We start from the raw sequence: 10,331 nt of genomic DNA, 5'->3' as shown, positions 1-10,331 counted from the left end.
AGTCTCAGTCTACTAAGCTCCTCACAGCACAGAGTGCAATTACGAGCATCGCCATTTGGGCTCCTCCACAATCGAAGGGGACTTGGGTGGCGGTAGCAGTCTAGCCAGTTAGAGATATGCAAAATCTGATGACTATTTTATCTCTAAAAAAGCTTGGACAATAGGAAGCCCTGACGCCGAATCTATCAGGCTTCTAAAGGGTGGTCCCCTCTGGGGTAGGGATGGTTTTGAGAAAATCGTTTCTCCTCGGCGCCCTCTGGGGTGCGACTCTCTGAGGAGGGTCGCAGCGCTGCCAGTTCGGTTTTCCTGCCGGTTCGCCGTTCAGGACACCAAGGTGTCAGTGTCCCCAAACGATCCTCCGAGGGGGGTCGTAGAGCAGTCAGTTCGGTTTCCCTGCCGGTTCGCCGTTTCAGGGTGCCGAGGTGCCTGCTTTTTCCAATGATCCTCCGAGGAGGGTCGTTGGAACTAAGTTATTTAAAGGGAGGCAAGATCTGAGGACTGTCGTCATCTCTAATAAAGCTTCTGAGGGCTCCTCCGGGGCAGGGACGGTTTTGAGAAATCGTTTCTCCTCGGCGCCCTCTGGGGTGCGACTCTCTGAGGAGGGTCGCAGCGCTGCCAGTTCGGTTGTTCCCTGCCGGTTCGCCGTTCAGGGCACCGAGGTGTCAGCGTCCCCATACGATCCTCCGAGGAGGGTCGTAGAACGGTCAGTTCGGTTGTTCCCTGCCGGTTCGCCGCTTCAGGGCACCGTAGTGACTGTTCAACCAAATCCAGAGGCCAGTCTTGAGAGACTGGTTCCCCTAGTAGAATTTCTGGCAGCGTGGAAACTACTGCCACATATTTCTCGGTGGGTCCTGCACACTATAGAAAAGGGTTCAGAATTCGGTTCTTGTCCGCCCAGATTTCTAGGGGTCCTCCCCACTGTGGTGGACCCCGAGCAGGCTTGGTTATGGAGCAGGAAGTACTGACACTTCTGCAAAAGGAGCTGTAGAAGGGGTTCCTCCTCCTGGCAGACAGTCAGGGTTTTACTGCCATTACTTCATTGTTCCGAAAGAGGATGAGGGGTTGCGTCCTACTCTAGACCTGCGTCAATTAAACAGCAGGTTTCAGAATCTTAAGTTCAAAGTATGCTTACGCTAAATATGATTGTGTCACAGATTCAGTCCGAGGACTGGTTTGTCACAATAGACTTAAAGGACTCTTACTTATCTATCCATCCTCATCACAGGAGGTTCCTGAGGTTTGCTTTCAGGGGCGAAGCATACCAGTATTGGGTTCTTCCATTCGGTCTAAGTTATCACCCCACACCTTTTACAATATGCGTGGATGCAGCTCTGGCTCCTCTGAGATTCCAGGGCATTCGCGTATAAAATTATATCGACGATTGGTTGATTTTAGCTCAGTCCGAGCTTTTGGCAGTTCAACATCGAGATGTCGTTCTGTCCCACATAAGGAGGTTGGGGTTGCGGCTCAACACCAAAAAGAGTGTACTCCTCCAAGCTCAGAGGACCACTTTCTAGGTGTATTATGGGATTCGACAACAATGCAAGCACGTCTGTCTCCTGCACGTATTTCTGCGATTCTCACAGCCGTAAAGAATGTAAAACTAGGTCAGTCACTCACTGCAAACAGTCTCTGAGACTGTTGGGGCTCATGGTAGTTGCGTCTAACGTAGTTACTTTTGGCCTTCTGTACATGAGACCCCTGCAGTGGTGGCTCGGGACCAAGGGGTTTTCTCCGAGGGGAAATCCGTTTTCGCATGATCAAGGTCACGCGGCTATGCCTTCGTGCCTCGGTCATGTGGAAGAAACCTTGGTTCCTCGCCCAGGGCCCAGTGCTGGGTGCTTCTTGTCGACGCGTCACGCTATCGACGGATGCTTCCCTCACAGGATGGGGGGCGGTCATGTGTGGCCGCTCGGTGAAATCTCTTTGGCTGGGGCTCATGGCAGTTGCGTCCAACGTAGTTACTTTTGGCCTTCTGTACATGAGACCCCTGCAGTGGTGGCTCGGGACCAAGGGGTTTTCTCCGAGGGGAAATCCGTTTTCGCATGATCAAGGTCACGCGGCTATGCCTTCTTCATGTGGAAGAACCTTGGTTCCTCGCCCAGGCCCAGTGTTGGGGGCTTCTTGTCGACGCATAATGCTATCGACGGATGTTTCCCTCACAAGTCGGGGGCAATCATGAGTGGTTGGTCGGCGAAGGGTCCGGACAACACACTGATGGTCTCGTATATCATAGCAGATATCCTGTTAAGGCAGGGGCTGTGGCCCGGGGAATGGAGACTTCACCCCGAGGTGGTGGAGCTTCTTAGGGAGAACTTCGGTCAAACTACAAGTCGACCTTTCGCATCGCTTGTACAATGCATTGCCCTTGTGGTTCTCCCTCACGCATCCAGCTCCGCTTGGACTGGATGTAATGTAATAGGTGTGGTTGCCGCTACACCTATACGCTTTTCCCGATATCTTTGCTCCTGGGAGCTCTGGAGTTGTGGATACTGTGGGCTCGGACTCTGAGGGGGCCCAGCTCATTGATTCAGGTTTCTCGACCGAGGTCGTGGAGACCATACTCCAGTCTAGAGCTCCCTCCACGAGAAGACTAATATGCTGTTCTCTGGCTGGTGCAGAGAACGCCTTCTGAATCTCGTTTCTGCCCTGTTGGTACAGTACTTGACGAGTTAGTGAGGCTGGTCCTCACCTCATACATTTGTCAGATTTTATGACCTACACCTCTCAACTCCCGGGGCTAGGTTGCTTGCTTCTAGTGTGCGCAAGGACTTCACACAGAACGGGCATTTGTCTTATGGCGTAGTGGGTATGGGGTTCCCACCGCGTCTCAACGCAGCTCGAGTTCCCTTGAAAGGGAACGTCTCAGGTTACGTATGTAACCCTGGTTCCCTGAGAGGGAACGAGACGCTGCGTTCTCCTGCCATACTTCCTGCATGCCCTGATCGACTTGCTTCAGGCTTTTTCAGAAGCTGTCGCGGTCTGTTTTCTGGTGTGCTTTATAGCTTCCTGGTCTATGACGTCACCGCCTATGACGTCTCGCTCTTCCATTGGACTGATTATACACGTGCTTCATGACGCAATCACGCAGCGTCTCGTTCCCTCTCAGGGAACCAGGGTTACATACGTAACCTGAGACGTTTGTTCTAAGTTTGTGTTATTTTCTTTCAGTCGCCGGGGTCCCACGGGTGAAGGGTCTCTTGTTGTGGTGGTGCTCCTCCTACGGTTGCCGTGCAACACTTTTGAAGTGTTGTGGTTGCGTGATCTGAGTGCACGGTTGTGTGTGTGTGCTTTTGACTAACTAGCTTTGTGCTCACTTCTCCGTGGTGAACCTCGGGCCTGTAAGGTTGTATGTCTTTTGTCAGTTGTGTAATTATTAGTTCTGTATGTCCCTTGTTGTTTTTTTGTTTGATTTGAAACCGATGTTAGCCATGCACTAACGAGTCATCAGACACATCCTGGTACAACGGAGGTCATTTTAATGTGAATCTCTTTCTAAATATGACTTTGTATTAATAAAACTTTGTATTTCCTCAGGAAAAGGTTCTTAAACAAAGACTGAATAAGTAACTTGTCGGAAGCTTAGTGGTGATTTTGAAATCGTGCGACCATGGTGTAGTTTGTTTATAGTTTAGGTTTTGACTTCTGCTGGCTGTCTTGAAAATGTATAAAAGTTGGGTTGGTTCGTGAAGATTATGAAGATGAACAAAATATGTGAGAATCATAAACTTTTGTTAGTTATAGCTTATTGTCTGCAACAATCCAAAAGTCAATGGAAAAAGAATTCTATTGGGTTCGAGGGAACCAGGGTGATGTGAACTTCCGGATTGGCCTACAAAAATGCAAATACTGCAGCACTCAATAGACATACTGTTTATAAGTGTGCAAGGATTTCCTCATTTTTCTCATGTCCTACTAAATGAGTGGGCAGTTTTTGGACCTGGTATTTATGTTTGTTTAAAATACAGTCATGCCTGCTTCACAACATACTGAACTAAGATGGACGACTTTTGCTTTTTCCCTCTCAAAAAGTTTACATTTTTATATAGGCTTATCTTTTTCAAAGATATAACACATGGGATTTTACACTGTTCTTTATTTGTGTGAGGTTAAATCGCAATGAAATAGTCAAACAGGGAAAACATTGATATCAGACGAGTTTGGTTCAAATATTCTCATTGTTATAATTAGAGAAAGGGTTTTTCTAAACCATGGGTAGAAAAAGCCAAATATGATGGGGTTTATGGTTGAGTTAATGTAACCTAACCAGACAAACACTTCAAAAAGAGCAACTGTGGTGAAAAAGTTGATGTAGGGATCAATCATAGTGTTAATAAAAAACGGCAGCCAGCAAATAAAGGCACCCACGACCACACCAAGAGTTTTTGCTGCTTTGCCCTCAGATCGTCGAGAGATTTTAAACACATTCTCATTTTCATGATGGTTTGCCTGACTGATTGTTCTTACATGTTTTTTTTGCAACTACAAAAATCCTCAGATAAAATCCAACCATGACAGAACAAGGCAAGGAAAAAGTAAGTAATGGGTCTAAAACTGACCACAATTTACTTAAAAGCAGACTGTAACTTCCTATACAGTATCTTGATTTAATATATTCCTCCAGTCCTTCCACATTAGCTTTTGAGTGCACTAAACCATATGAATATAATGCAACCATGCTCCAACTTATCATTACAATGACCCATGCAATAGGTATGTTATTCTCGTAGGGTATTGGAGTGGATAACACACAGCCTGATGTCGATCAATAGCAATACAAACAAGATGCAAAATAGACACAGATGTGAGAAATAAGTCATAAGTGGAGTGGAGCAAACAGAAAGTATCTCCATAGTACCAGCAACCATTGACAGTACGGATCATACTGAAAGGCATGACCACCAGTCCAAGCAGCAGGTCCGCGAGAGCCAGAGACATCACCAGGATATTAGTGGGAGTCTGGAGCTGTTTGCAGTGCGCTATGGAGATGATGACCACCGAATTTCCTAGAATAGTCACAATCATCGCCAACACCAATATGAGATACAACAAAGTCTGACTGGACACAAGGTGTGTGCCTTTAAGACAAGAGTTGTTCACTGCAGGAAAACAAAACTCAGAGGGATCGTATTCTTGTGAAGATAAATCCATCCTGCCTGTCATGTTTCATGTTTTGTCATGAATCTACATCTTGGTTTAGCTGGACTGGTTAGGCCTTTAAATACTCTTCATGCTCTTCTGGCCCTTAAGAACTCATTAAAAATGAAGAGTTAAAAATAAATATACAGACTGAAATAACATTATTTAAATTTTAATCAATCAAAATCCACAACAAATCAGAACAGCGTGTGGGCGGGCCCTCGCGGCAAGTGCATAGGACCAGAAAGTAATTTGACGGCAATCGCAAGAAAATGGATAAGTCAGCTACATAATCAAATTCATAAATATTACACCATTAAAACATTATTCAAATACATAGACTACTGAGTTACTGTCACGATCCACACTCAAATTTAACAGGTAGATCCAATAGTGGTATATTTATTGGGCAACTCCGTAATCATACATCCATTCCAGGCAATAGGTTGTAATCCATAAGGCAATCCAAATACAAGAACACACAGGCAACATCGGGTATCAGAAGTGGCGTCATAAACAACAAGGACTCCGTAACAAACACTAAACAGGCAAGGTATATATAACACAGAACTAACAATGAAAATGGGGAACAGCTGAGTGCAATGATGCAGTGATGGGTACAGACAAGGATTGTGGGGAATGCAGTTCATAAAGTGGATGACACCGTGGGGAAGGAGGACATCTAGTGGACACCTGGGGAACACAAACCCAACACTGTGACATAACCCCCCCTCTACGGAGCGGCTACCAGACGCTGCAAGACAACAAAGACCACAAAACAAAACAAGAGTCCAGGATGGGAGGCAGAACAGTAAAGGCTCAGGGGGAGGGATGGGGGGCCAGGTCCGTGGAGGGGAACAAGAACAGGGGGTGATGGTTTAGCTGGCGGCCAGGGCGAAGCGGACAGTCCATCGGGCGGCCAGGGCGGAGAAGACAGTCCATCGGGCGGCCAGGGCGGAGAAGACAGTCCATCGGGCGGCCAGGGCGGAGAAGACAGTCCATCGGGCGGCCAGGAACAGCAGGCAGAGGCTCAGGAACAGCAGGCAGAGGCTCAGGAACAGCAGGCAGAGGCTCAGGAACAGCAGGCAGAGGCTCAGGAACGGCAGGCAGAGGCTCAGGAACAGCAGGCAGAGGCTCAGGAACAGCAGCCAGAGGCTCAGGAACAGCAGACACCGGCTCAGGAACAGCAGACACCGGCTCAGGAACAGCAGACACCGGCTCAGGAACAGCAGACACCGGCTCAAGAACAGCCACAAGAACTCTAACAGTCACAAAAACAGACACAAACACAGAAACAAACACTGGCTCTGGCGCTGGAACAGGCACTGGCTCTGGAACAGGCATTGGCTCTGCCTCCGGCTCTGGAACAGCAGACATGGGCATGTCCAGGATCCGAACCAGACGCTCCAGATAGTCCAGATCCAAGAAGCCAGACGGCACTGGCTCTGCCTCCGGCTCTGGAACCGGCATTGGCTCAGCCTCCGGCTCTGGAACCGGCAATGGCTCTACCTCCGGCTCTGGAACCGGCAATGGCTCTGCCTCCAGCTCTGGAACAGCAGACACTAGCTCTGGCTCTGGAACAGCAGACATGGGCATGTCCAGGATCCGAACCAGACGCTCCAGATAGTCCAGATCCAAGAAGGCAGACGGCACTGGCTCTGCCTCCGGCTCTGGAACCGGCATTGGCTCAGCCTCCGGCTCTGGAACCGGCAATGGCTCTGCCTCCGGCTCTGGAACCGGCAATGGCTCTGCCTCCGGCTCTGGAACCGGCAATGGCTCTGCCTCCGGCTCTGGAACCGGCAATGGCTCTGCCTCCGGCTCTGGAACCGGCAATGGCTCTGGAACCGGCAATGGCTCTGCCTCCGGCTCTGGAACCGGCAATGGCTCTGCCTCCGGCTCTGGAACCGGCAATGGCTCTGCCTCCGGCTCTGGAACGGCCATTGGCTCTGCCTCCGGCTCCGGCACAGCAAACACTGGTTCCGGCTCTGGAACAGCAGACACGGGCATGTCCAGGATCCGAGCCAGACGCTCCAGATAGTCCAGGTCCAGGAAGGCGGACGGAACATGAACAGTCTCTCGCTGGGCAGACGTGAAGTGATCAGTCTCTCGTTGGGCAGACGCGACGTGAACAGTCTCTCTCTGGGCAGACGCGACGTGAACAGTCTCTCGCTGGGCAGACATGACGTGAACAGTCTCTCGTTGGGCAGACGTGACGTGAACACTCTCTCGCTGGGCAGACGTGACGTGAACAGTCTCTCGCTGGGCAGACGTGACGTGAACAGTCTCTGACTTGACAGACGTGACGTGAACAATCTCTGACTGGGCAGACGGGACGTGAACGGTCTCTGACTGGGCAGACGGGACGTGAACGGTCTCTGACTGGGCAGACGGGACGTGAACAATCTCTGACTGGGCAGACGGAACGTGAACAGTCTCTGACTGGGCAGACGGAACGTGAACAGTCTCTGACTGGGCAGACGGAACGTGAACAGTCTCTGACTGGGCAGACGGAACGTGAACAGTCTCTGACTGGGCAGACGGAACGTGAACAGTCTCTGACTGGGCAGACGGGAAGTGAACAGTCTCTGACTAGGCAGACGAGACATGATACATCTCCCTTTCACCTCCTCTGCGGCGACCTCCACGGGTCCCAAGGAACTTTACCAACCGGGTCCCCTTAAACAACTCCCTTCTCTCCAGCTCGGTGGCTGGGGAAGAGATGTTACAAAACATACCGCTGGATCTGTTTGTGACGGATTCCTTCTGTCACGATCCACACACAAATGAAACAGGTAGATCCAATAGCGGTATATTTATTGGGCAACTCCCTAATCATACATCCAGTCCAGGCAATAGGTCGTAATCCATAAGGCAATCCAAATACAAGAACACACAGGCAACATCGGATATCAGAAGTGGCATGATAAACAACAAGGACTCCGTAACAAACACTAAACAGGCAAGGTATATATAACACAGAACTAACAATGAAAATGGGGAACAGCTGAGTGCAATGAAGATGGGGAACAGCTAAGTGCAATGATGCAGTGATGGGTACAGACAAGGATTGTGGGGAATGCAGTTCATAAAGTGGATGACAGGGGAAGGAGGACATCTAGTGGACACCTGGGGAACACAAACCCAACACTGTGACAGTTACTAAAACAATCTTTGTCAAATAATACACTTGTTCGTTCACAGTTGGAATGTTCTTGTTTCCATTTGTTTAATTTCAAGTACTGAGGGGAATTATCCATTATTGCTTTTACAGCTAAAAACCTGGGAGCACTAAATGATATTCAAAGTCTCATTACACGCTTTCAACATTAAATAAAGCACATAAACAGTACCTGAGATCAGGGGCGCTGCTAGAAATGTTGGGCCCTATGAAAGAATATGAGGTTGGGCCCCCTACCGCACCCATTCCATTAATAAAATCGATCTCTGGGGGCCCCAAAAGTGTGTGGGCCCTTAGAATCGTCCTAACTCCCCACCCCCCCTTAGCGGCGCCCCTGCCTGAGATTATCATTGCCACACTTTGTGTTTGTTGTTCCAGTGCGACATCACAGAAAAAGAGAAACCGTTTCTAAAATAGAATCGTTGCAGCTGGTTAGGACAAAAACTCTGATTAACATTGAAAATACTTTTTATCGCGTCGCTTGTAGCTAGGACACGGTGTGACAGCAGACAAATGGCTAGTAGTGACAGTAGCGGCAATCCACCTGTCACTCAAGTGGCCACGCCCTTAATTATGCTGACCTTTAAGGCTTAATACAATTTAAATTGATGAGTCATAAAAAATTCACCCCCCCTCACAGTTTTCATGAAGGGCAAAATTAGCTACTGTATATAGATCAAAACCAAATTTTGTAACAGGCTGTAAACATTTTTTTTTCTGCTGTAAAGCTGGGCATTTTAACATGTATGGTCTATGAGATTGAATCTCTTTTGGAGCCTGTCTTTAGCGGCCGGTCGATGAATTGCAGTTTAATTCACTCATGTGTTGGATTCAAGAGAGAGACCGGAAGGTTGCCGCTTGGTTTATGCATAAAAGTATAGTTTTAATCAGTGTACATTTTTTGTCATTGAGGTAGTGTTTTAGTTTTCATTTTTTTTTTTTTTTTTTACATAAGTCAGCATGAAACTTATCTTCCTAATCTCGAAAAAGAAAAAATGTAGGGCGGGACCTTATTTTGTCCAACAGGAATTGATTGGATGGTTGTGGTTTGCTCTTGGTGGATCTTATATGTGTAACAGATTGTCCCTCCCTCGCACCAGTAAACACATCATCAGATTGAATAAATTAATGAGGCATTTATTTAGCACTTTTCTTATGTACTACTGTACACCCAAAGTGCTTTACATTCATATCAGGGGGTCTCTCCTCAACCACCACAAGTGTGGTGGTTATTTATGAATGGAGGTGTAGCGACACAACTGACGCTGGTAGGTCACATAATAATGACAAAATGGTGGATGTAGTACGTCCGGATAACATTCATACTACACGCATTCATGCTATATAGAACATACTTTTTTAACGGTCAAGAAGTAAGTTCAAATTCAAATCTAGTAAGGCAAGGCAAGTTTATTTATATAGCACATTTCATACACAATGGTAATTCAAAGTGCTTTACATAGAAGAAATTAAAATAATCAAAAGAAATCAGAATAATTAAAACAGTTTAGAATAAAAGATAAAATACAGAAATAATCAAATGAAATCAGAATAATTAAAACATAAAATAAAATACAGTGCAAACAGTCGGACGAACAGTGGCACAGTGCTCATTCAGTAAATGCACAGCTAAACAGATGTGTTTTGAGTCTGAATTTGAATGTGACTACTGTAGGAGCACATCTGATCTCTTCTGGAAGCTGGTTCCAGCTGCGGCTGGCATAGTAGCTAAAAGCAGACTCGCCATGCTTAGAGTGAACCCTTGGTATTTCTAGCCGATGTGATCCTAATGATCTGAGTGATCTGTTGGGTTTATATTCAGTGAGCATATCTGCAATGTATTGAGGTCCTAGGCCATTGAATGATTTATATACCAGTAATAATACTTTAAAATCAATCCTAAATGTAACTGGCAGCCAGTGTAAAGACCTGAGGACTGGTGTGATGTGTTCATATTTTCTGGTTCTGCTCAGAATCCTAGCAGCAACGTTCTGTATGAGCTGCAACTGTCTTA

General features: G+C 47.3%; 1 pseudogene; it reads right to left on the bottom strand.

Annotated features, from left to right (window-relative positions):
• Window positions 1–4,128: 4,128 nt before the first annotated feature.
• LOC143728991 (trace amine-associated receptor 13c-like) lies at window positions 4,129–5,151 on the bottom strand (annotated as a pseudogene).
• Between the last annotated feature and the right edge of the window lie 5,180 nt (window positions 5,152–10,331).

This window comes from Siphateles boraxobius, unplaced genomic scaffold, assembly GCF_051911475.1.
Source record: "Siphateles boraxobius isolate OS27281-9 unplaced genomic scaffold, OSU_SipBor_1 8, whole genome shotgun sequence".
NCBI classification, from domain to species: domain Eukaryota; kingdom Metazoa; phylum Chordata; class Actinopteri; order Cypriniformes; family Leuciscidae; genus Siphateles; species Siphateles boraxobius.
The sequence above is the reverse complement of the archived record's forward strand: the minus strand, read 5'-3'. Positions and strand labels throughout refer to the sequence as shown.